Below are 21,999 nucleotides of genomic sequence, written 5' to 3'. Positions count from 1 at the left end.
GACCAAAAAAAAGTCCACCGCTGGGAATGGATATGTTGACGTCACATTTGGGAACGTAATTCGGCTAAAAAAAAAAGCGCGATGACTTTCCGATTCGCCCTCGTATATATACGTATATTGTCGATCGACAAAGGTCAATTCCCTGGCGAAATTGAGGGCGTCGTATATATACCTCATCTCGATTCAAGCGCTCTTGAAAATGACCGTGAACGTGCGGCGATTCAAGCCAGCGCTGCACTACGTGTGCAATAACCAGAGAAGATAGGATTGCGACAACTTCGCTAGTAGCTTGAATGTTTGCCGAAAGTCGAGACTAATTGCGTTATACGAGGGAGTGCTGGTAAGTATTGAGCTTTACGCAGAAAAAAAAAGTAATTGAGCTAGTTAGCTGTAAATTGCACACTGTATTGGACAATTCGTATATATTCAATGGTGTAAAAATCAGCTACCTGTGTTTTCAGTTTATCTTTTTTTTTTCAAGTCAAAAGTGATCAAGCCAGCACGTCCAGAAAAGTTCAGTGTGGAAGAGTGTGGAAGACCATAACCAAGTTCCCGTTCCTACTAGGCGTACGTGCAAACCATATTGCCCGATGAAATGTCCCAAAGGTAAGCCGACAATGATCCTTCCTGTGTTACCGTTAAACGTCAAGTTGCCGATTTCAAAACTGGCCATTTCCCCATTTCAGTGTTGAAAAACAGAAAACGAGTGACTGTACCAGCAAATGTGAAAGCCACCCACGACATGGCCACGAACGCTCCTTCTATCACCTTTTATCCCTTCCCCCCCCCCTCCCCCCCCAAAAGAACCAACTAAATGGACAACAACGCGGGAGTGTTCTGGAGGGAATTAATGCTGAAATTGAGTGGTTACACAAGCACACCGAAGAGTTATTTGCAGAGATTCAAGAAGCTACAGGACAGATGTCGCAAGTGCATTGACTTCCTTGGGGGGGGTATGTATAATAGTGTGGGAGTTGCGGATTCCTGCTCAACATTTTTTTTTCTTTTGAGGGGGGGGGCGCAATATACACTAGCACTCCCTTGTAGAACCACACCATGTAGTCCTCGATAAAAAGACGTGTGCTACAATGCTGCATCTATTAGGAAAAAATCAGCCTTTGAATATACAGGGTGTTTCAGCTAACTTCAGCCAGAGTTTAACCCTTTGAGGGTCAATGACGTAAATATACGGCGCCACCTGTACGCTTAAAACGCGCGCCAATTTCCTAACTTTTTCTTTTCTGGCATGTGCTGCCACTACGTGGGAAAACAGGGAATTATTTTCTCGCGCCTCCCTTTTTCGGTTTTCGTTGCACGGTTTATTTTAGAGGTAGTTTGCTCCGGCGCGTCTACTACATACTACCGCTCGCGCATTGGCGCGCGGGCGGCCGTCGGTTTGGGTTTTGCCGCGGGCGGTTTCGGCTTCTCGCGCTCGCAAAACTGATGGCTATCTCGTTACTAATCACTCAAAGGGCGACCGCCTGATTCTCGCTCGTTCAGGGCTCACAGGGGCGCGCACAGGAAGGATGCCGCCATGCATGCGTTTCCTTTTCTTTTTTTTTTTGGAGACTCGCGAAAACTAATTGCCTCTGGTTGGCGATAAGATGATTAGCGGAAGTTTGTCACACGTTTTGCTTTTCGGACGGGCACACAACCACAGTTTTGTTGAGTGCGCTCACCTACGCAGTTCGATTACGCTATATGGACGTAGATATTAGTATTAGAACAGGAACATTTGACACTTGCGAAATATTCTCATGTGCGCATTTTCTAAGCCTTATCTGTATAACAATGCATCAAATTTTTTATTCATATAAGTTTATTTCCTTTTATTATTATTGTTATTCATGATAAAACAGTACATATATACCAACGCAAAATGTATTTTTCTGACTTTACGGTCACCCTATAAAAATTACGGTAATTTTTTTTTTTTTTTTCGAAATAGGTCCCTCAGACGAATTGGAATCTACAATAAAAAAATCGACGCTGGGTGGTCGCATATTTTGAAAAAAAAATCGACCCTCAAAGGGTTAAGAATATGCCGATGCACTATAAGACGACGCGACCGAATGCATGTTGCTCACTTTTGTATGTAGTGTGTCACGCTATTTTTTGTATTTTGCTTAATTAGCTAATTAATCAAGATTAATTAACCAGCTTCTCAAGCAACGAAGTCAGGCAAAATATTCCAATTAGAAAGTTGTACAACGCTTTGCAAAACGCCCGATTAGACAAACTTTTTATCTATTAAGTATCAGAGTTCTTTAGCTTACTGCGGATGCCCGCTAAATACAAAAAAAAAAAAAAAATACCACGTCACATACCCGCTTACGCGCCGTGATTGCAGCGCTCCCAAACTGTCCGCGCACAAACGAACATAGCATGTAGCAGGGCGTGCTGCCGCTTACAAGACGATAGGGCTGTGACGAAGGCGTTGGCTGTGCGATTAACGCTGGCGATGTGCTTCGCTCGAGGCGGGTCATGATAGAGATAAGCAGTTTAGATGAATGCGCCGCTCTACTATCACGTTCACGGAAACGACTCTGCTTATAGGACGTGGCATCGTTACGCTTTCGCTCAGTCCCAACGCCAGTACTACAGAAAATGCACTAAACTTTGCCGGCGTTGACGTCACATTGTACTACCCTCTGCGAAAATCACACATTAAACTGCAATTCAACAGAAAGCCTATACAAAGGGGGGGGGGGGGGGGTCAGCACAAAAGGGACACGAGCATATGGGGGCAGCAGCGGGCGGTGGCAGTCTCACCAAAAAAGAAAGAAGAAAAAAACCCAGCGTCGCGAGCGGGACAGTGCATCCGCAGCCGTCAACTTACCAACAACAGGTCTAGAAACAGGGTCCGTCTAAGTTTCGAAACTGGAGCACAGGGTCGCCGGAACGCGCGCTCGTGCGTCAACTCGCTCACCCATTTCGCCCCTCGCCGGTCCGACAGGAAGAGCGAGGCTGGCACGGCGCCTCCAAGTGGAAAACAGCGCCCACGACTGTGGGACGACAGCCTCGTGGCGAAGAGAGACGGGGGAGGGCATGTTTATTGCGGGAAACACAGGTGCCGAATTGGTGGAAGTGCTACCGGGCCGGAGAAAGATGCAGACGAGGGGTTAAGGCCGCGGTGCCACGAAAACACACGCACGCACGCACGCTCGTCGTCTCAGCACCAGAAATCCGTTGTCCTGAAACATATACGCTATATATACGCACAAGCCGACCCCGCTTCTCTCCACGCGGGGGGCTGTCTGTCACGCGAAGAACTAGTTCACTGACGCGAACCCGCCCTTTTCGCAGGTATTTCTGGTTATCTGTGAAGCAAAACAATTCAGTGGCGGTTTAGCGGCAAACGTGAGAGAAATGCGTTAGCATTGCATATAAGCATCTCTCTGATGTCTCAGATCCATATGATTTAAACCGCGTTCACCACATTGCAAAGTGCTGTTGAGAAGCTCACTCGAAACACGTCCTGGCTCTTACCAGGAGCAAAGTATAACTGACGGTGGTCTGCTGCAGACCACCGTCAGTTATACTTATATATATATATATATATATATATATATATATATATATATATATAGTCAAATCATAAGAACCAACAATGACACCAAGGACAGCACAGGGGAAATTATTTGTGGTTCTTAATTGAATGAAAAGAAATTATAGATATATGGAAATGAAGGTGGGTGAAAAAACAGCTGGCAGCAGATTGTATACGAACTCAGGTATTCGCATTTCGCGTGCAATACTTTTAACAATCGGGCCCCTCGGTTTTCTTTCTTCTTGTTCATTACATATAGCGGGGGTCTCGAATTCGGCAGGTTTGATGCCTTCAGGTTGCATATGTAGGTTTATTGACCAGTCGCTCTCAACCCAAAAAGCTTGCACGCTATGTGACGCCTGCGGTAGATAGGATGTTCCACATTCACTACACTGGCGGTGAATGGTGGCACTGCCTAACATTCCCAGGGTTAGTTTCAGTGGATAAAGATAAATACCCCAGAAAGTGGATGTGAATACGGCGTCGCGGTAGTTGAGTTGGTAAGAGCATCGCACGCATAATGCAAAGACGTGGGTTCGTACCACACCTGCGGCCAGCTTTTCTTTCTTTTTTTTCATTCCCTTTCGCTTCCATTTGTTTATAATTTCTTTAATTCCACTAAGAACTGCAGATAATTTCTACTATCTTGTCCTTTACGTCATTGTTTGTTGACATCTTAATGACTGATAAAGATTCGGGCCCCTCGGTTTGTTTGTTTCCTTCTAATATATATATATATATATATATATAAAGAAGCCAACAAACAAGGACACCAAGGACAACACAGGGGAGATTACTTGTTCTTACTAATTGAATTAAAGAAATGATAACGGAATAGAAAGTGGATGGGAAAACGACGCCGCGGTAGCTCAATTGGTAGAGCATCGCACACGTAATGCGAAGACGTGGGATCGTTCCCCACTTGCGGCAAGTTGGTTTTTTTTTCATCCACTTTCTATTCCATTAATTTATCATTTCTTTAATTCAATAAGTAAGCACAAATAATTTCCCCTGTGTTGTCCTTGGTGTCTTTGTTTGTCGGCTTCTTATATGATATGATTAATAAAAATCGGGCCCTCGGTCAATACCCTTTCTTCTCATCATATACATATCAGACCCCTTTTCCCAACCTTCAGCTTCCGTTATCCTTACGCAGGACAGACCTAATATAGTCACGTGGTAGTGACGGTTACGAAGGCAGCAAAACGAGCGTTTTATTGGGCGAACTTGTGCTCTCAAAAACAGGTTACACTCAAAGAACAACGGTAGCGGCGAACACACTCGGCGATCGTCGAAAATCTGATCAGCGGGTCAAGCGCGTCGGCTTTTATACAGCAGTCGTCGAACGTTCCAGACTAATCGTTGGGACCCGCGTGCCTTCCACAAAGCTCTACACCATTCGCGTCAGGCTATGAAATCAGATAACACAAGGTTCGGCCACAACAGACAGCGGATAGAAGCATCGATAACTTTCCAGAAACTTCGGATACATGCAGGCGCGCCCCGCGCTGTGCGATGACATTTGTTAGGCGGCGAAACGTGATTGTCCGATAAAGATAAGCACACGTGTCAATATCCACGCCAACCGTGTGATCGCTGCACAAAGGAATGTCGCCCGCTTAAACCGCACAATAATCCGCGCAGTAACCCCATGCATTGTTCCTTTACTAGACGCCTGCCGCTTGTCAGCCATGAAACGCACGGAGCCGCCAGACGAGAAGCAGCTTTACTGCATCCCCGAGATTCTCAGCGTAAAACCAGGGGGCGCCCAGCTCCCTCGTTCAGTCTCCGCAAATGCTTTAAACCGCCCAGCCTTACATATGCACAATGGAGATTTTGCAATGGCAAGCAAGAGCAAGATGTCTACAGCAAGAAATACATAGTGGTGTCATCAACTTCGATCATATAATAAAAGCAGCACGGTAATTACATACAACGCTTTACAGCACCCTGAACAGCCACGCAGCTGCGGTCAGACCTAGTTGCAGATAAGGTGATATGGAAGTACCAAATGGAAGTATATAGGCATAAGATTACAAGGGCTTTGGGTGATATGTGAGGGAAGGTGCGGCAGCAGAAGTTGAAATGACAGTGGATCTGACAAACGACGGCGAGGACATTGTACTCAAAGTGTTCAAGTCTTCAAATGGGTGCTACAGATTAGGAAGAATGCCAACAAAACACTAATTCGTGAGGAGGAAAACGCTAAAGACCCGAACAATTGCGGAATGTATTAGCTTGCCTTGAGTACAGTGCACGAACTATTCACTAAGCCAATTTTGAGCAGATCAGGCAAACAATAGGATCAATAAGTAATAACGTGAAGTCCGTCGGTTTCCCTATATTCGTCACGCTCAGTGCACAGCGAGGTTCCGTACTCTGCCTTGAGGGCAGCGTTCGTGGGTTATCGTGATTATAGTTACTATAATGGGGACGTTTGGAATCAGTACTCCTTTCATAATACAGACACGGTCGTAGTAAGCTAACCGACAATGGTAGGGGACAGCGTAAAGCCTCGAGCTTCTCAACCGCCACCTTCTTCTTGCATGAGTAGCGATAATGTTCTTCACTACATTACACACATATCTGGCGCCATTGGCAGCAAGACTTCAGACACATTCGATGCCAGTTGCAATGAGCCATTGACTGCGCTGTAGATGACGTATGCCACAGCGCGGCACCATGGCGCCGCCGCGCGGTGACGCACTCCTTGGAGCGCGCCGCGTGACGAGCATAGATGAAGGCGCGCGCAAACGAAGATCGCGTTTCGTGGCCCGGACTTCGGCGGGCGCGGCGAGAAAAACATCCGTATCCTATTGCGCGCGCAAACTCTCTCCCGCTGTGCACGAAGGCTTCTTCTACAGAAGACTTCCAGCTCGCACCGCACCACCCGCAGGCCGGAGAAGCTCCTATTACACTGCAGTGAGCGCGGGCACAAAGCATGCGCATAGCGGCACGCGCATGACACGCGTGACTGCGTAGATGACGCAATTAACGTCGCCTCAGCGCGCGGCTGCATGCCACGATCAAGTCCTTAACAGAGTACCAGAGCCCGCAGTCGCAAAGCTCATTCGCAGGAGCACTTCCTCATTGGTCGGCGGTCAGGCACGCGCTCTGCGATTCCCGCAACGGTGGGCAATCGAACATATCACTTACGTGAGGGAAGTTTTCTGACCAGCGGTCCAGGTGGCGCTACGAATACGCCTCAGCTAGTGTTCCTGTATATGCTCCCGCAGGGAGCAGAGTTGCGCATAGGTGCGCCGCCGTGATCCAGCTCTGCAGCGAAGCCACTCCTCGCGCGCGCAGGAGCCAAATGCCGCGCGGTGTTCCGCCTTTTTCTCTAGTGGTCGCGAGCTACAAGCGCCAATTGTTCGCAGGCGCTTAGGAAAGGGCACTTCTTAATACAGGCTACGCTCGAACGAGTCATTCGTGCAGCCGGAGGGGGTGGGCTTTCAACCAACCGAAGCTTTGTATGTACCTATGTAAACACGCATATACAAACACACACACGAACGTACAAATAGGGGGTAGGACCGCCTTCGATTCCCCAAAATAATGTATTCCCGTGGCTCGAACAGCTCCAAAGTTCGCTCGCAAACGCGCAGTACGTTGCCACAAAAATAGGTGCAATAATTTTCAGCATGCATATGAAGTTGTCTTATCATGGTCAGAAAGCAAGAAATGTTTTAAAGAGTGTTTAGAACATCACACACGTAAGGTGGACACTTCGCGCATTTTGGCTGCCGAAACCAGCCGATTAATGACCGTCGCCAAGAGAGCTATCGTGCCTGCAGTTATGTCAGTGACCGTTAACAGAGCGCCATTTATCACTAACCATCGTTCACAACAGCTGCACGTTTTCGATACATGCGGTGCAGACACAGATTTAAGCACATTTCAAATGTTGACATGCGCACATTTTAAGCAAAGCTTACTTTTATTTACTATTACTATTTAGTAGTACTTACTATTTAGTAGTGCTTACTATTTAGTAGCAGCAAATCTGCAAGTAGAAAAAGATTCAAGATGCAAGAGCTTCTAGCTGCTCCTCTGAACGCACGATCGACGGTCCACTGATAGCAATGGCGATGGTACTGACGGAGACGACGAGTTCGCATGAGTCGGCGATGCGCCCGTAAAGTTGGCTTCGCAGCGGCGCGGATCATTTGACGTCATTTTTCGCGCTCGGCCAATAGCGGTGCGAGCGGCGCCGGAAAAGGTATGCGCAACTCTGCTAACACTAGCCTCAGCCGCCCCGACGAACGACATGACGGTAGCACGGAAGCCTCGTAATTCTGGGTCGCAATTTTAAGCGTGCCACACGGCATGCGTACGTTAACTATAACGGCCGACATCCGTTATTGCGGCTATCTGTAAGCGTGAAAATGGAACTTAGAGATAACGCGCTAACTCGAAGTCACTACATAAGGTGGCCATTTGGGTTTGTTGGTGATCCATCACGAGCAGTAGAGGTACACAAAAATAAGTTACGAGGCTTTACGTGCCAAAACCACGATGCGATCCTGAGGTACATGCGCGGCAGTGGGGGAACTCCGAATTAATTTTGACCGCCTAGAAGGGGGTTCCTGAACGTGCACCTCAACCTAAGTACACGAGCGTTTTTGCATTGCGCCCCTCGAAATGAGGCCACAGTGGCCAGGACTGGACCCGCGACTTCGAGTTCAGAAGCGCAACGCCATATATCCACTGGGCCACCGCGACTAGTGAGCAGTATACATACAGAAGACGTATAGCGAGTTGCGGACGAGGGCAGGACATGCGTGGCACTTTTTTTTGTGCTCGTCTATTGCTCGTAATTTGAAGTCGCTGGACGTAAGAGCAAGGAACCGTTTCTATTACGGCCCACAGACCGAAAACTAAATAGTCTGCGCGGAACATCCGAACTCACTGCCTCGTCGGAATATGCATTACGATACGTTCTTGATCAATTAAAACCAAATTAAGGGAGAAAAGAAAAGGGTTGTGCATTGCCAATGACTCAGCCTGCATAGTATTCCGTTTCGGACGTCACTCCAATTGAAGAACGGTGCGGCCGGTTCTTCAATAGAAATGCAGCTTACCAACAACAGGTCTAGAAACAGGCTGTGTTGTGAAATATTCAAATGTCCTGGGAACCTCCGTGCTTTGTAGCATGCAACTGAAATTTCACCAGAATGTCCCAGTGCGTCTCTAGTAAATACAACCGCCGAATGACTTTCGATAACTAATTTTGTTGGCGAGACATTTTTTTTTTTCATTCGATTAGGCGGGACGCGTATATATGTCCCGAAATCCAGACCAACTCGCTTGACAAAAGTGCAACTCTTCACTGCAGGCCGTTTATGAACTAGCGCGCGCGCACGGGCGCACACAGCATTTGCTTACTTACGTGAGGCGACTTTCCTTAGTACTCCGAACCTGAATTATACTCGAACCTGATACAGCTTCGCTCTTTTTTTTTTTCCACAGCTCCTATTTTTATCACTCTAATGACGCTCACTCCAGGCGCATATACGGAATGCTTTTATGTAAATGCGTAAGTATTTCTACGCTAACCCAACGAGAAAAATCCATTGTCCGTCCATCCGTCCGTCCGTCGCGTAAGACAATCGCTTTCAAGATAGAGCCCACAGCAGCGAGCGGCTTTACCTTCGCGCTGCCTGTCGCTTCCAGTTTGAACGAAGCGGCGCGAACACAGCGTTCACAAAGCTATCAGCACACGCCGCACCTTGCCACTTTTGCAGATCGCTTTCAATATACGGGCCCACGCTTCTCTCTTCAACGCGAAGCGGCGAGAACACAGCGCGCGAAGCTATCAGCAGTGTCCACTCCGTCCGCATCGCAGATCGCTCTCAAGGTATATGGTCCGCGAGGATGGTGCCATACGCAGCCGCCGCCAGAGTACGGCTGATCACGGTTCATAATGGTTCGACGTGGATAGATAAGGCGCTAAACAGCGATAACGGCATATAATGATCGGAAAGTCACCAGCGCACCTGGCGGCGCCGTCCGCAGCAGTTCCGTGTCGCCGCAGCACTGTCGTTTATACTGGTCGGGTGAAGTTTCATAACATTGCCGATGACACCGGACTGCGCGGAGATGAGCAAGCGGCACAATGCTTACGCATACTAAGACAGACAACTGCCAGAGGAGTTTCTGCGTGAAATATTTGCTTACCATTGTGCGAAGTTTTAGAGGGCCAATCTGCGGTAGCGCGAAAGCCTGGAATAAGACTGGATAGTAAGTATACCTAAAGCGTAAGAGAAAATCGCACGCAAGTCGTGCGTTCCCCTTTCAGTGAATAAGTAAAACGATGCTTTGCTGGCCGGAGCCGCCGTGGATCGAACCGCCTCGGCAACATTTTTCCACGCTTGGCTCTTCTTGCGGGCACGCGTGACGCGAACTGGGAGAGTGGCGTCGTGCGCGCGTGCACGTGTTTCGGAGGCAAACTGAAAGTAGAACGCTCACGCAGGCATATCTCCGGCGCTGACCAAACCTTGTCAAATTGAAGTGGCCCGTATGCACATGACCATCAGAGGAAGAAGATCAAGTGTGAAACGTACACGAGATACACGAAGTGGCTATACGTTGATTCTGCGATCAGAACATCAAGCACCGGGACGCGCACCAGACTCGCCGGTAAAGGTCTCGCATGTCTCTGCAACGTGATAACAAGGATTCCGGCACGGATCACTTCCCATGATGCTGCAAGTCGCCGTTCCCGCTGGTCATTCAACAGCATGTGGGGCGCTTACGACTGTAACCATCGTAGGCTGCAGTTTAATCTCAATGCTCACGAGTGCGCTAGTCACACGTATATCAAACATACAACACTTAATGCAGCGTCATCCGTGCCTCTCATTACACGAATTTGCGAGATTGAATAAACGGACTTCCGTTAGATGCACGGTATTTCCCGAAACGATCGCATGTACGCGCTGTAAGAGTTGGGGTCGGGCATGAATTAAGTGGTAGCTGGCCCATGCCGTCGTCCGACTCATCCACGCTGAGGACGCTTTTGAAGAGAGGGACTTGTTCTCATCGAGAACGAGGAATAAAATATGGGATTTATTTACAATATCTACATGAATGGTGGAGAACGTTACATTTCATCAGTCTAGCATGACTGAAAGAGAAAGCACACCGAACAGCCGACAACGGCTGCTTAAAAAACCCTCTGTCCTCCCTAGATCCCTAGGTGAAGGAAAACTGCCGTTCAACCTTCGTCCAATGGGAGCGTCCAAAGCCATCGTAGTCGACCCGTCTTTGGGGGGAGGGTTCACACACTCACTTCCGCACTTTGGTTTCACTGAATAAACCGAGGGGAGTGGGTCGTTGTAGACAGCGGTTGATACGCTTGACCCAAGCAGGCGCCTCTTGATCCCAGAGCTGACGCCGCAGCTAGCCGCCGCGTCTGTCCATTGACTGTGACGACTTCTGGGACCCGTGAGAAAGCACCACAAAACACCCTTTTTCCCGGAGTTCTCTTGCTCCAGCAAACCGTGAAGGCGACAGCGAATCAGCTAACAATACTCTGTTCGCCGAACGTGGCTAGACATGCCGGCGACGTTGGGCTGGCGAGGAGGCGCATTGTTGTCTTTACAAAGCGAGTCGTCGCAGCGGGCCGGGTAAGGTTCGAAGGTCGCTTCTCCGAAGATCGCCAACACCTCAGGTCAATCGAAACAACTGCAGCGGGCCGTGAAAAGTTTGCAGTTCAGTACCCCTGCAGGCTGATCGTAACAGCGCCCAGAAACGACAATTCTATGGTGAGCCTCGATACGAGATAGACCAGGCGGCAGTCAAAGTCGCGACAAAGCGTCGACGCGGAAACTCCGCCAAATTGCACTGTGCTAATGTAACCGAGACAAGCTAATAACGAGTTGCCACGCTGCATCAGCTCTTGACAACTGCATATGGGCACCCGCTGGACTTGTAGGGCGAAGAGCACCGATGTATTCGCTGCACACAATAGCCCGGCAGCCACTGATGCTGAAAAAAGCTGCTCCTGATAACCGTGATGTAGGGCTGGTTGTAGACTTTGCATGGCCGCCTTGGCATAGTACTACCAAACAGTTAAGTGGCTGCTGATGTATATATTCAAGAGCGCAGCTGTAGGTTTTGATACTGCCGACGCCGTTGAGGCACGTTTTAAAATTCCAGGAATAATAGGAAGCACAGAGGACTCCAACCAAAGGACCAGGCAGGATTCCGTAAAGGCTACTCAACAATAGATCATATTCACACTATCAATCAGGTGATAGAGAAATGTGCGGAATATAACCAACCACTATATGTAGCTTTCATTGATTATGAGAAAGCGTTTGATTCAGTCGAAACCTCAGCAGTCATGGAGGCATTGCGGAATCAGGGTGTAGACGAGCCGTACGTAAAAATACTGAAAGATATCTATAGCGGCTCCACAGCCACTGTAGTCCTCCATAAAGAAAGCAACAAAATCCCTATAAAGAAAGGCGTCAGGCAGGGAGATACGATCTCTCCAATGCTATTCACAGCATGTTTACAGGAGGTATTCAGAGACCTGGATTGGGAAGAATCGGGGATAAGAGTAAATGGAGAATACCTTAGTAACTTGCGCTTCGCTGATGATATTGCCTTGCTTAGTAACTCAGGGGACCAACTGCAATGCATGCTCACTGACCTGGAGAGGCAAAGCAGAAGGGTGGGACTAAAAATTAATCTGCAGAAAACTAAAGTAATGTTTAACAGTCTCGGAAGGGAACAGCAGTTTACGATAGGTAGCGAGGCACTGGAAGTGGTAAGGGAATACATCTACTTAGGACAGGTAGTGACTGCTGATCCAGATCATGAGACGGAAATAATCAGAAGAATAAGAATGGGCTGGGGTGCGTTTGGCAGGCATTCTGAGATCATGAACAGCAGGTTGCCATTATCCCTAAAGAGAAAAGTTTATAACAGCTGTGTCTTACCAGTAATCACGTACGGGGCAGAAACCTGGAGGCTTACGAAAAGGGTTCTACTTAAATTGAGGACGACGCAACGGGCTATGGAAAGAAGAATGATAGGTGTAACATTAAGGGATAAGAAAAGAGCAGATTGGGTGAGGGAACAAACGCGCGTTAATGACATCTTAGTTGAAATCAAGAAAAAGAAATGGGCATGGGCAGGACATGTAATGAGGAGGGAAGATAACAGATGGTCATTAAGGGTTACGGACTGGATTCCGAGGGAAGGGAAGCGTAGCAGGGGGCGACAGAAAGTTAGGTGGGCAGATGAGATTAGGAAGTTTGGAGGGTCAACATGGCCACAATTAGCACATGACCGGGGCAGTTGGAGAAGTATGGGAGAGGCCTTTGCCCTGCAGTGGGCGTAACCAGGCTGATGATGATGATGATGATGATGATGACAGAGGACTCTTCGGGCCCACACAAAGCACACTCGGTCACTAAAATGTCGCGGACCGACTACAGAGTCCGAGCGCAACGACGTTTCGCCAAAACAACCAGCACCTCCACAAGAAGACGCTTCGGAGAGCCGGGTTGGAAAAACTCCTTCTGAAATCTCCCAACGCCCGAAAGCGCCGATACGCGTCAAGGGGCGGCGAGATAGCAATTTTTTCCTCAGAAGCAAGTTACAGCGCCGCGCTTTCTTTTCGTGCTGTTTAGGCGCTAGCAAGATTGATGGTTGCAGCCTCTCCATCTCTTCTTGGATCAACGTTGACCCGCATACTATATATGCGCGCACACGCGCGCGCGCACACACACACACACACAAACGCACGGTTAGGGGCGCGAAGTTGCGAGTAGTCGCACTTTATGCCTGAGTGACACCCAAGTGAGGCGGTCACGTGCTCGCTGCCAGACTGACGCGGCCGCCGCCAACACAGACGACGAATCGCGCCGAGAAAAGGACCTGTCAAGGCGGCGGCCCCCTCAAGAGGCGAAAGAGACGGAGCGGCGCTCCGCGCGTCATTGCCTATCGCCCAGCATTCGAGACGCGTGCGCAGGCAGGGTGCGCGCTCAGCCGTATACCAGCGCGTACGCATGCGCGTGTCACCAGTGAGCCGCCAGCGACGAAGAAATTTGCCATTTGCAAGGAACACGCCCGCAGGCCCGTGGGAGACGACCACGTGCTCTCGCCGCGCCCCTGTTTGTGCGACGCCTCAAGCCGCAAGCGGAAAGATCGAAGTATAATAGGAGACATTGGAAGGCAGTATTTGGGGGCTACTAACCATGGGCCATTAATGCGGAACAAATTAACAGCGCTAAAAGCCACAGCGCCAAGGAACTATAGAGCCCACTTCGAAATAGGTGTGCTTTCGCTAAACGGTGTCACTGCTCACCATACAGTCATGAAAGTTTCGAAATGCGCCTGCGCTATGATCAGGCTGGCAGCACAAGACCATACGAATATACGGAAAGTTGAGGCATAGACAAGCTAATCACATCGCAACAGTCAGTTCTTTGCCCCCATCATGCACGCCTCATCCTAACCGGCACACAAAAACAAAGCAGAACAAGAAAGCGGCGGCAGGAATGACTATATTTCCCATGCGTCGTTCTCTAAAGCACATGCCGGTTCTCAGCCCCACGAGAAGACGTGGCGGGAACACTGTTTCGATCTGCCGTTACCGTAAATCTGGCGCTGCGGCGGCGGCAGCGCGCGCTGTTTGTTTTGAAAGCGCGCCGCCGAGACACGGCTGCCGGCCGCGAGGGAATGCGCATCTCGCGGTCGTGCACCCCGAGTGCGGGCGAGCAACCGCGCCGCAGCCTCGCAACGGCTGCTCGCCCACCCACCGCCGCTACAGCCTCCGCGCACGTACACGTGACAGGCGTCGAACGCCACTGTGCGAGGTGCATACGCAGCACGACGTTTTAGACTCCAGAGAAGCAATAAGGCGAAAGATGTAGGCTCGCATAGACCAGATGGCAAAGAAAGAAAGAAAGCGAGCGCACGTTGGAGTAGCTGCGATGGAAGTGCAACTGCACATAAAACGTCTCGGTACACGAAGACCGAGACCTTCGGTACGTACACATAAAACATAAATAATAATAAAAGAAATGTGTGCGTACCCGAAGTCAGCTGAGTGGAACAATGCAGTGTGTGTTTCCCTTTTTTATTTTGTGCGTGTGTTTCTTATGGATCGCCACGCAAACTCTCCTCTCCTAGTGCAATGCTCGGTGCAAATTAAGAGGAGTCCAAAGGATGCTGTTTGGAACGGAATTGGAATGGCACCTTATTATTCCGACCACCGAAAACAGTAAAGTGGTTCGACTCGTATCTCTCCATCGTATATGACCCATAGTTCCACAAAAAGAGGAAGGCGGGAGATGGAAATTCAAGACGATGAGCAAAACGAGAACAAGCCATATAAAACAGCGGCCATATTTCACTTTCCTCTCTTAGGCCAACACGGGTGAATAGAGCCGCTTTTCAGGTTAGAATAGCAAACAAACAAAGCATTGTCACATGGACCTTTAAGTTACTCACACCATAAATACAGCTAAAGCATTATTTAGTGGCGTTATAACCATTCGAAATCGGCACACCCGCGGCGGCGACACAAAATGGTGGTTGTACGGGCTGCCACGCCCACACCCGGGCAAGATTAGGGGCGAAGATCACACTCGCTCACTAATATTTAACTCACGTTCACTTACGCGCCATGGGACATAAGCATCACTGAGAGTTTTAGTGAGCGAACTCATGATCATGAGCTTGCGTGTGTCAACCGACGCGGTCCGAAGGCAGCGCCGCCAGTCGCGGACAAGCGCGCCCCCGCATCCTAGTGCTCTGGTGGTTGCGGCGTCAACGAATACACGCGCACGACATACCCACCCTTCCTCCCCCTTGGTGTCGTCCGTGGGGAAGCCCCGTTTGGCGTGGTCCCAGCTTACTGTTGGGGAGGCTCGCGTGACGTCATGCGGTGGAAAGAGAGAGAGAAGCGGTGACGCTGACCAGCTGCCAACGTCCTCGGAGCGCGTCTCCCCGTCGAGTCAGTGCCGCACCTACACAGGGCGGACGGCCACATGAGAGCGGGATCGATGACTCGACGGAGGGGGGGTGGACGGCCGATCGAACGCATCACGCGGCTCTGAGCGTCGTCCGTCTGGCATTCGGATTCCAAAGAGGAGAAATAGCCCGAGAGGGCCGGTGTACCGCTGACTCACGCCGCCGCTGTGCCGTGAGTCTGACTAAGCGACGGCAGAGATCGAATAGCAACAAAACACGCGACAGCACGAAGCCAGCCCGTGAGCGACGTAGTACAGAATAAACAAACAAATGACGAAGCCAAAGGGCCAACGACAGCAAAATGAGCACGTACGCGGAAAACGGAAAACGACGCACAGCAAGCAGCGAAGAGCAGAGTTTCGTTGGTTCAATATACCCCCCCCCCCCCCCCCCCCGTCGCTTACAGTCTCGTGCGTAGCGTGCGACGATTACGTGTTTCAACGGTTAGTCAGTGGTCACACCGCATGCTTAGATAAGCTGTAGTTTCAACAGGCCTGGAGTGTGGCCTGATCCCGGTGACCAGAACCGGTAACGCACTCCCTCACCAGAGCAGGATTGGCCACCCTGGTGCAGTACTTGGCCACAACCTCCTATATGAACACAACAATCAAACCCCGGCCCTCAGTCCCCAGCAGCTGCGAAGCTACTGACCACGGCGGCGGTCAGACCTGCGACGCTGCAGAGGGTGCTAAGAATCACTGGCTCCGGACAGGCCGCCATTGGAATATGAACCTGGCAACGTTTAACGCTAGAACGTTATCTAGTGAGGCGAGTCTAGCAGTGCTATTGGAGGAATTAGAGGGCAGTAAATGGGATATAATAGGGCTCAGTGAAGTTAGGAGGCCAAAAGAAGCATATACAGTGCTAAAAAGCGGGCACGTCCTGTGCTACCGCGGCCTAGAGGAAAGAAGAGAACTAGGAGTCGGATTCCTGATTAATAAGAATATAGCTGGTAACATACAGGAATTCTATAGCATTAATGAGAGGGTGGCAGGTCTTGTTGTTAAACTTAATAAGAGGTACAAAATGAAGATTGTACAGGTCTACGCCCCTACATCCAGTCATGATGACCAGGAAGTCGAATGCTTCTATGAAGACGTGGAATCGGCGATGGGTAGAGTGAAAACCAAATACACTATACTAATGGGCGACTTTAATGCCAAGGTAGGCAAGAAGCAGGCTGGAGACAAGGCAGTGGGGGAATATGGCATAGGCACTAGGAATAGCAGGGGGGAGTTATTAGTCGAGTTTGCGGAACAGAATAATATGAGGATAATGAATACTTTCTTCCGCAAGCGGGATAGCCGAAAGTGGACGTGGAGGAGCCCGAACGGCGAGACTAGAAATGAAATAGACCTCATACTCTGCGCTAACCCTGGCATCATACAAGATGTGGACGTGCTCGGCAAGGTGCGCTGCAGTGACCACAGGATGGTAAGAACTCGAATTAGCCTAGACCTGAGGAGGGAACGGAAGAAACTGGTACATAAGAAGCCGATCAATGAGTTAGCGGTAAGAGGGAAAATAGAGGAATTCCAGATCAAGCTACAGAACAGGTATTCGGCTTTAACTCAGGAAGAGGACCTTAGTGTTGAAGCAATGAACGACAATCTTGTGGGCATCATTAAGAAGTGTGCAATGGAAGTCGGTGGTAACTCGATTAGGCAGGATACCAGTAAACTATCGCAGGCGACGAAAGATCTGATCAAGAAACGCCAATGTATGAAAGCCTCTAACCCTACAGCTAGAATAGAACTGGCAGAACTTTCGAAGTTAATCAACAAGCGTAAGACAGCTGACATAAGGAAGTATAATATGGATAGAATTGAACATGCTCTCAGGAACGGCGGAAGCCTAAAAACAGTGAAGAAGAAACTAGGAATTGGCAAGAATCAGATGTATGCGTTAAGAGACAAAGCCGGCAATATCATTACTAATATGGATGAGATAGTTCAAGTGGCTGAGGAGTTCTATAGAGATTTATACAGTACCAGTGACACCCACGACGATAATGGAAGAGAAAATAGTCTAGAGGAATTCGAAGTCCCAAAGGTAACGCCGGAAGAAGTAAAGAAAGCCTTGGGAGAAATGCAAAGGGGGAAGGCAGCTGGGGAGGATCAGGTAACAGCAGATTTGTTGAAGGATGGTGGGCAGATTGTTCTAGAGAAACTGGCCACCTTGTATACGCAATGCCTCATGACGTCGAGCGTACCGGAATCTTGGAAGAACGCTAACATAATCCTAATCCATAAGAAAGGGGACGCCAAAGACTTGAAAAATTATAGACCGATCAGCTTACTGTCCGTTGCCTACAAAATATTTACTAAGGTAATCGCAAATAGAATCAGGAACACCTTAGACTTCTGTCAAGCAAAGGACCAGGCAGGATTCCGTAAAGGCTACTCAACAATAGATCATATTCACACTATCAATCAGGTGATAGAGAAATGTGCGGAATATAACCAACCCTTATATATAGCTTTCATTGATTATGAGAAAGCGTTTGATTCTGTCGAAACCTCAGCAGTCATGGAGGCATTAAGGAATCAGGGTGTAGACGAGCCGTATGTAAAAATACTGAAAAATATCTATAGCGGCTCCACAGCCACCGTAGTCCTCCATAAAGAAAGCAACAAAATCCCAATAAAGAAAGGCGTCAGGCAGGGAGATACGATCTCTCCAATGCTATTCACAGCGTGTTTACAGGAGGTATTCAGAGACCTGGATTGGGAAGAATTGGGGATAAAAATTAATGGAGAATACCTTAGTAACTTGCGATTCGCTGATGATATTGCCTTGCTTAGTAACTCAGGGGACCAATTGCAATGCATGCTCACTGACCTGGAGAGGCAAAGCAGAAGAGTGGGTCTAAAAATTAATCTGCAGAAAACTAAAGTAATGTTTAACAGTCTCGGAAGAGAACAGCAATTTACAATAGGCAGCGAGGCACTGGAAGTCGTAAGGGAATACATCTACTTAGGGCAGGTAGTGACGGCGGATCCGGATCATGAGACGGAAATAATCAGAAGAATAAGAATGGGCTGGGGTGCGTTTGGCAGGCATTCTCAGATCATGAACAGCAGGTTGCCATTATCCCTCAAGAGAAAAGTGTATAATAGCTGTGTCTTACCAGTACTCACCTACGGGGCAGAAACCTGGAGGCTTACGAAAAGGGTTCTACTCAAATTGAGGACGACGCAACGAGCTATGGAAAGAAGAATGATAGGTGTAACGTTAAGGGATAAGAAAAGAGCAGATTGGTTGAGGGAACAAACGCGAGTTAATGACATCTTAGTTGAAATCAAGAAAAAGAAATGGGCATGGGCAGGACATGTAATGAGGAGGGAAGATAACCGATGGTCATTAAGGGTTACGGACTGGATCCCAAGGGAAGGGAAGCGTAGCAGGGGGCGGCAGAAAGTTAGGTGGGCGGATGAGATTAAGAAGTTTGCAGGGACGGCATGGCCGCAATTAGTACATGACCGGGGTTGTTGGAGAAGTATGGGAGAGGCCTTTGCCCTGCAGTGGGCGTAACCAGGCTGATGATGATGATGATGATGATTCGACAGGATCGCTTTTCCCACTTCCGGCAAGAGCTTTCGTTTCTCTCCGGCAACAGACGAATTCATTTCCCACGGCTTCGAACACGCGGAGCCGTAATGACCTTTATTAGTAGTTTTCTTTTTGGCCACGTTCAGCGATTATAATGTTTATCACACACTTCTCGAGACCTCGATAATAAACGTGACGGTTCACAGAAGCTGCTTCTCACGATACGTGCGGTTTATGTAAACGCCAGCGCCAAACAGTCACAAACACATTTCCCCTGGACCTGGACTTTGAGACCGCATGCAGCACAGTGTGCAATTCGAGTTCTGCGTGTGCGGGAGGTGTTTACGCTTCCGCGTCCTTATAGTAGCTCGCATACAGCAGGGCCTCTCTGCGTGCGCAAAAAAAGAAAAAAAGCCCGAAGGTCGGCCGCAGTGAGTCACCAGCGAGATGCGAGCTCAACAACTTCAGTGACAGGTACCGCCGCCATAAACGAGAGCGTCTGGAGTAGCTCCGCGTCGTGCGACGGAGGTAACAAACGTGCCATGAAAAGAGAACTGAACATCACAGACGTACAGTGCATCAGTTTCTCGGGTTTCGTGCAGCCGAAAAGTGCCAGCCACACGTAGCGTATTTGCACGATTCTACTGCGCCCCCTATAGTAACGCGCAGTTATTTTGCCGCCCAAATATCCAAGTAACTTGGCACCGATTCTACCGCATACATCAAGTGACGAAACCTAAGTCGACGAGTAACGTGTTGAAACGATCCTATGAAACATACAAATGCACAGAGACACGCACACAGCTGTATCATAGCGGCTAGTCGCTGTTGAAGTACGACAGCATCTCCTTTCCGCTGTCTGCCGACCACAGAAAGTCATCTTCAGTTCTATAAAATGCACTACAAATTCCTGCCGACGCATGCCTCGGGAACGCCTAACACGCGACCCTGCCCGGTTCTTCTGCCAGAAGGATCATCTTACGCTTGAAGGTTGCCTCGTAATGAAAACGTCTTTTTTTTTTTTTCATCCTGCCACTGGGCTACCTGCACAAAAGGCGGTTGAGCAGAAGCGCTACGACAGGCGTACAACAATCTGAAAAATGGCGACCGCAAACCAAGGCATAAAACAACGGCGTCTGTTCGATGGCAATGTGGCTAGCTAACTTGCAATGAGCTGTTCTTTTTTTTTCTCTTTCTTCATTTTTCAAAGTGAATATCGGTATGGTTTTTTTATTTTGGGTAGAAATAGTTACGATTGTAACACGCACGTGAATTTGTACGCACTATTTTTATTAAAAAGACATGCCTGTTATAATCGTGCAACTACGGTATTTCCGTCGCACCTTCGACTTTCTGCCAGCGCGGGCATTACACACCGGCGTTGCACGCATCAGACACCGGATAATCACTTTAGACCGATAAACTATTCTTTCGATACTCTTTCGCCTGCCTCACTGTTATAGCTTGATTATTAGCACATGAAATAAAGATGAAAGTTCCACTTTTTTTTTTTTTTAGTTGAAGTCGAGCCCTATCGCCGGTATGCCAAGGATTTCAAAGTTGCTGTTTTTTTTCCTTCATTTTTGTTTTGACCATTGTGGCTCAGTGAAACATGAGAAGTTTCGTCTTTGAGACTTTTAAGAAGCGATGTAGACCATCTCGACGGATAAAAAAATTATGCTGGAGCAGATGCCGTCAGAATCTATGACGTCACAGCGAGCTGGTGCGCGAACTTCCAAAGTGACGTCGCCACCCGTATTTCATTTTCGCACGTTTCCTTACTAACCAAGACTCTTCTCACGGCAAGAGCGTTTTTTTTCTTCTAGTACTGTAGAAGGGCAATACACTAATACAGCTTATTTTTTTCTCTTTAGCGTCCCTGGAAAGGAACTTAAGCCTCGGATAGCCGTTCTTATGATTGATAAAACCGAAGGTATACAAAACTTGAAGCAAACTGTGCTTGTTAGTTCCTGAGCATGCTGCTTTCGGACACGCGCTGCAAATGCGGAACTGAAGCCTACCAGTATTTCACGTAATGATAACGTTGCTAGAGTATTTCATTAAAAAACGCAGCCAGAGGACACTTATTCATTAGCTCAGCTGCGCATTGCGGTTCGTCGTGCAAGCAACGTCTACATTGTCCGACAACCTGCACAGTTGAACACGCGGAATTGCGTTATCTGTAGCCGGGTGGTTTTTCTTTTTTGGTTCAAAGATAATTTCTGAATTACAAATAATAACCGGTAGTGCCTCCTTTTTCTAAAATACCTTACATACAGCTGGCCCGAATCGCGACTGGCTGTACTGCGACAGGCCAATCCTTGTGCAGTGACGAAAAGATGGGCGGGACAAGAACATTATGCAGCGGCATTAAAATAACTATAGGCACCGCACTTTTAAATCTTCACACTTTCTGCTTTGCTCATTTTTTTTATTCTTTTCTTCTCGTTAGAGAAGCGCAGATGTCGGTATCATCTGTGCACACGCTCTGACTTCAGAACGGTTTTGGTATTGATTCCTTGTCGTTTAGTATTTGTGCTCTCTCTCTCTCTCTCTCTCTCTCTCTCTCTCTCTCTCTCTCTCTCTCTCTCTCTCTCTCTCTCTCTCTCTCTCTCTCTCTCTCTCTCTCTCTCTCTCTCCACTTCCGCGCTGCCCTTGCTTATGTAAAACGCGTCAATTTGTCCTCGCTTCCTTCCTTCTGCCAGTTTGTTTTCTCGTAGATAAGATTTCGGAGCAGTCGGTCACCTTCAGTCACTAAACTTCCCATTAACATCACAACTATTAAACTACAACAACCAAGTGGTCAATCAATAAGCTGTTACGCAGAGTAACCGCGTAGAATATAAGCCTACGTGAAAGTCTTGGTGGCACAGAAGCGTCTTCAAGCGATCGCTCTGCATGAGAAG

The 21,999-nt window shown here is 48.5% G+C and overlaps 1 protein-coding gene and 1 non-coding gene across 2 annotated transcripts in view; one reads left to right on the top strand and one right to left on the bottom strand.

Annotated features, from left to right (window-relative positions):
* The window catches only part of Cip4 (formin-binding protein 1-like Cip4), a 238,230-nt gene that overhangs the window by 143,993 nt on the left and 72,238 nt on the right, over positions 1-21,999 (bottom strand). The window lies entirely within an intron of this gene.
* Positions 4,409-4,480, top strand: TRNAT-CGU (transfer RNA threonine (anticodon CGU)). The gene has a single exon. It is a non-coding gene; the product is annotated as a tRNA-Thr (tRNA).

The sequence above is a fragment of the Dermacentor andersoni genome, chromosome 1 (assembly GCF_023375885.2).
Source record: "Dermacentor andersoni chromosome 1, qqDerAnde1_hic_scaffold, whole genome shotgun sequence".
NCBI lineage: Eukaryota > Metazoa > Arthropoda > Arachnida > Ixodida > Ixodidae > Dermacentor > Dermacentor andersoni.
The sequence above is the reverse complement of the archived record's forward strand: the minus strand, read 5'-3'. Positions and strand labels throughout refer to the sequence as shown.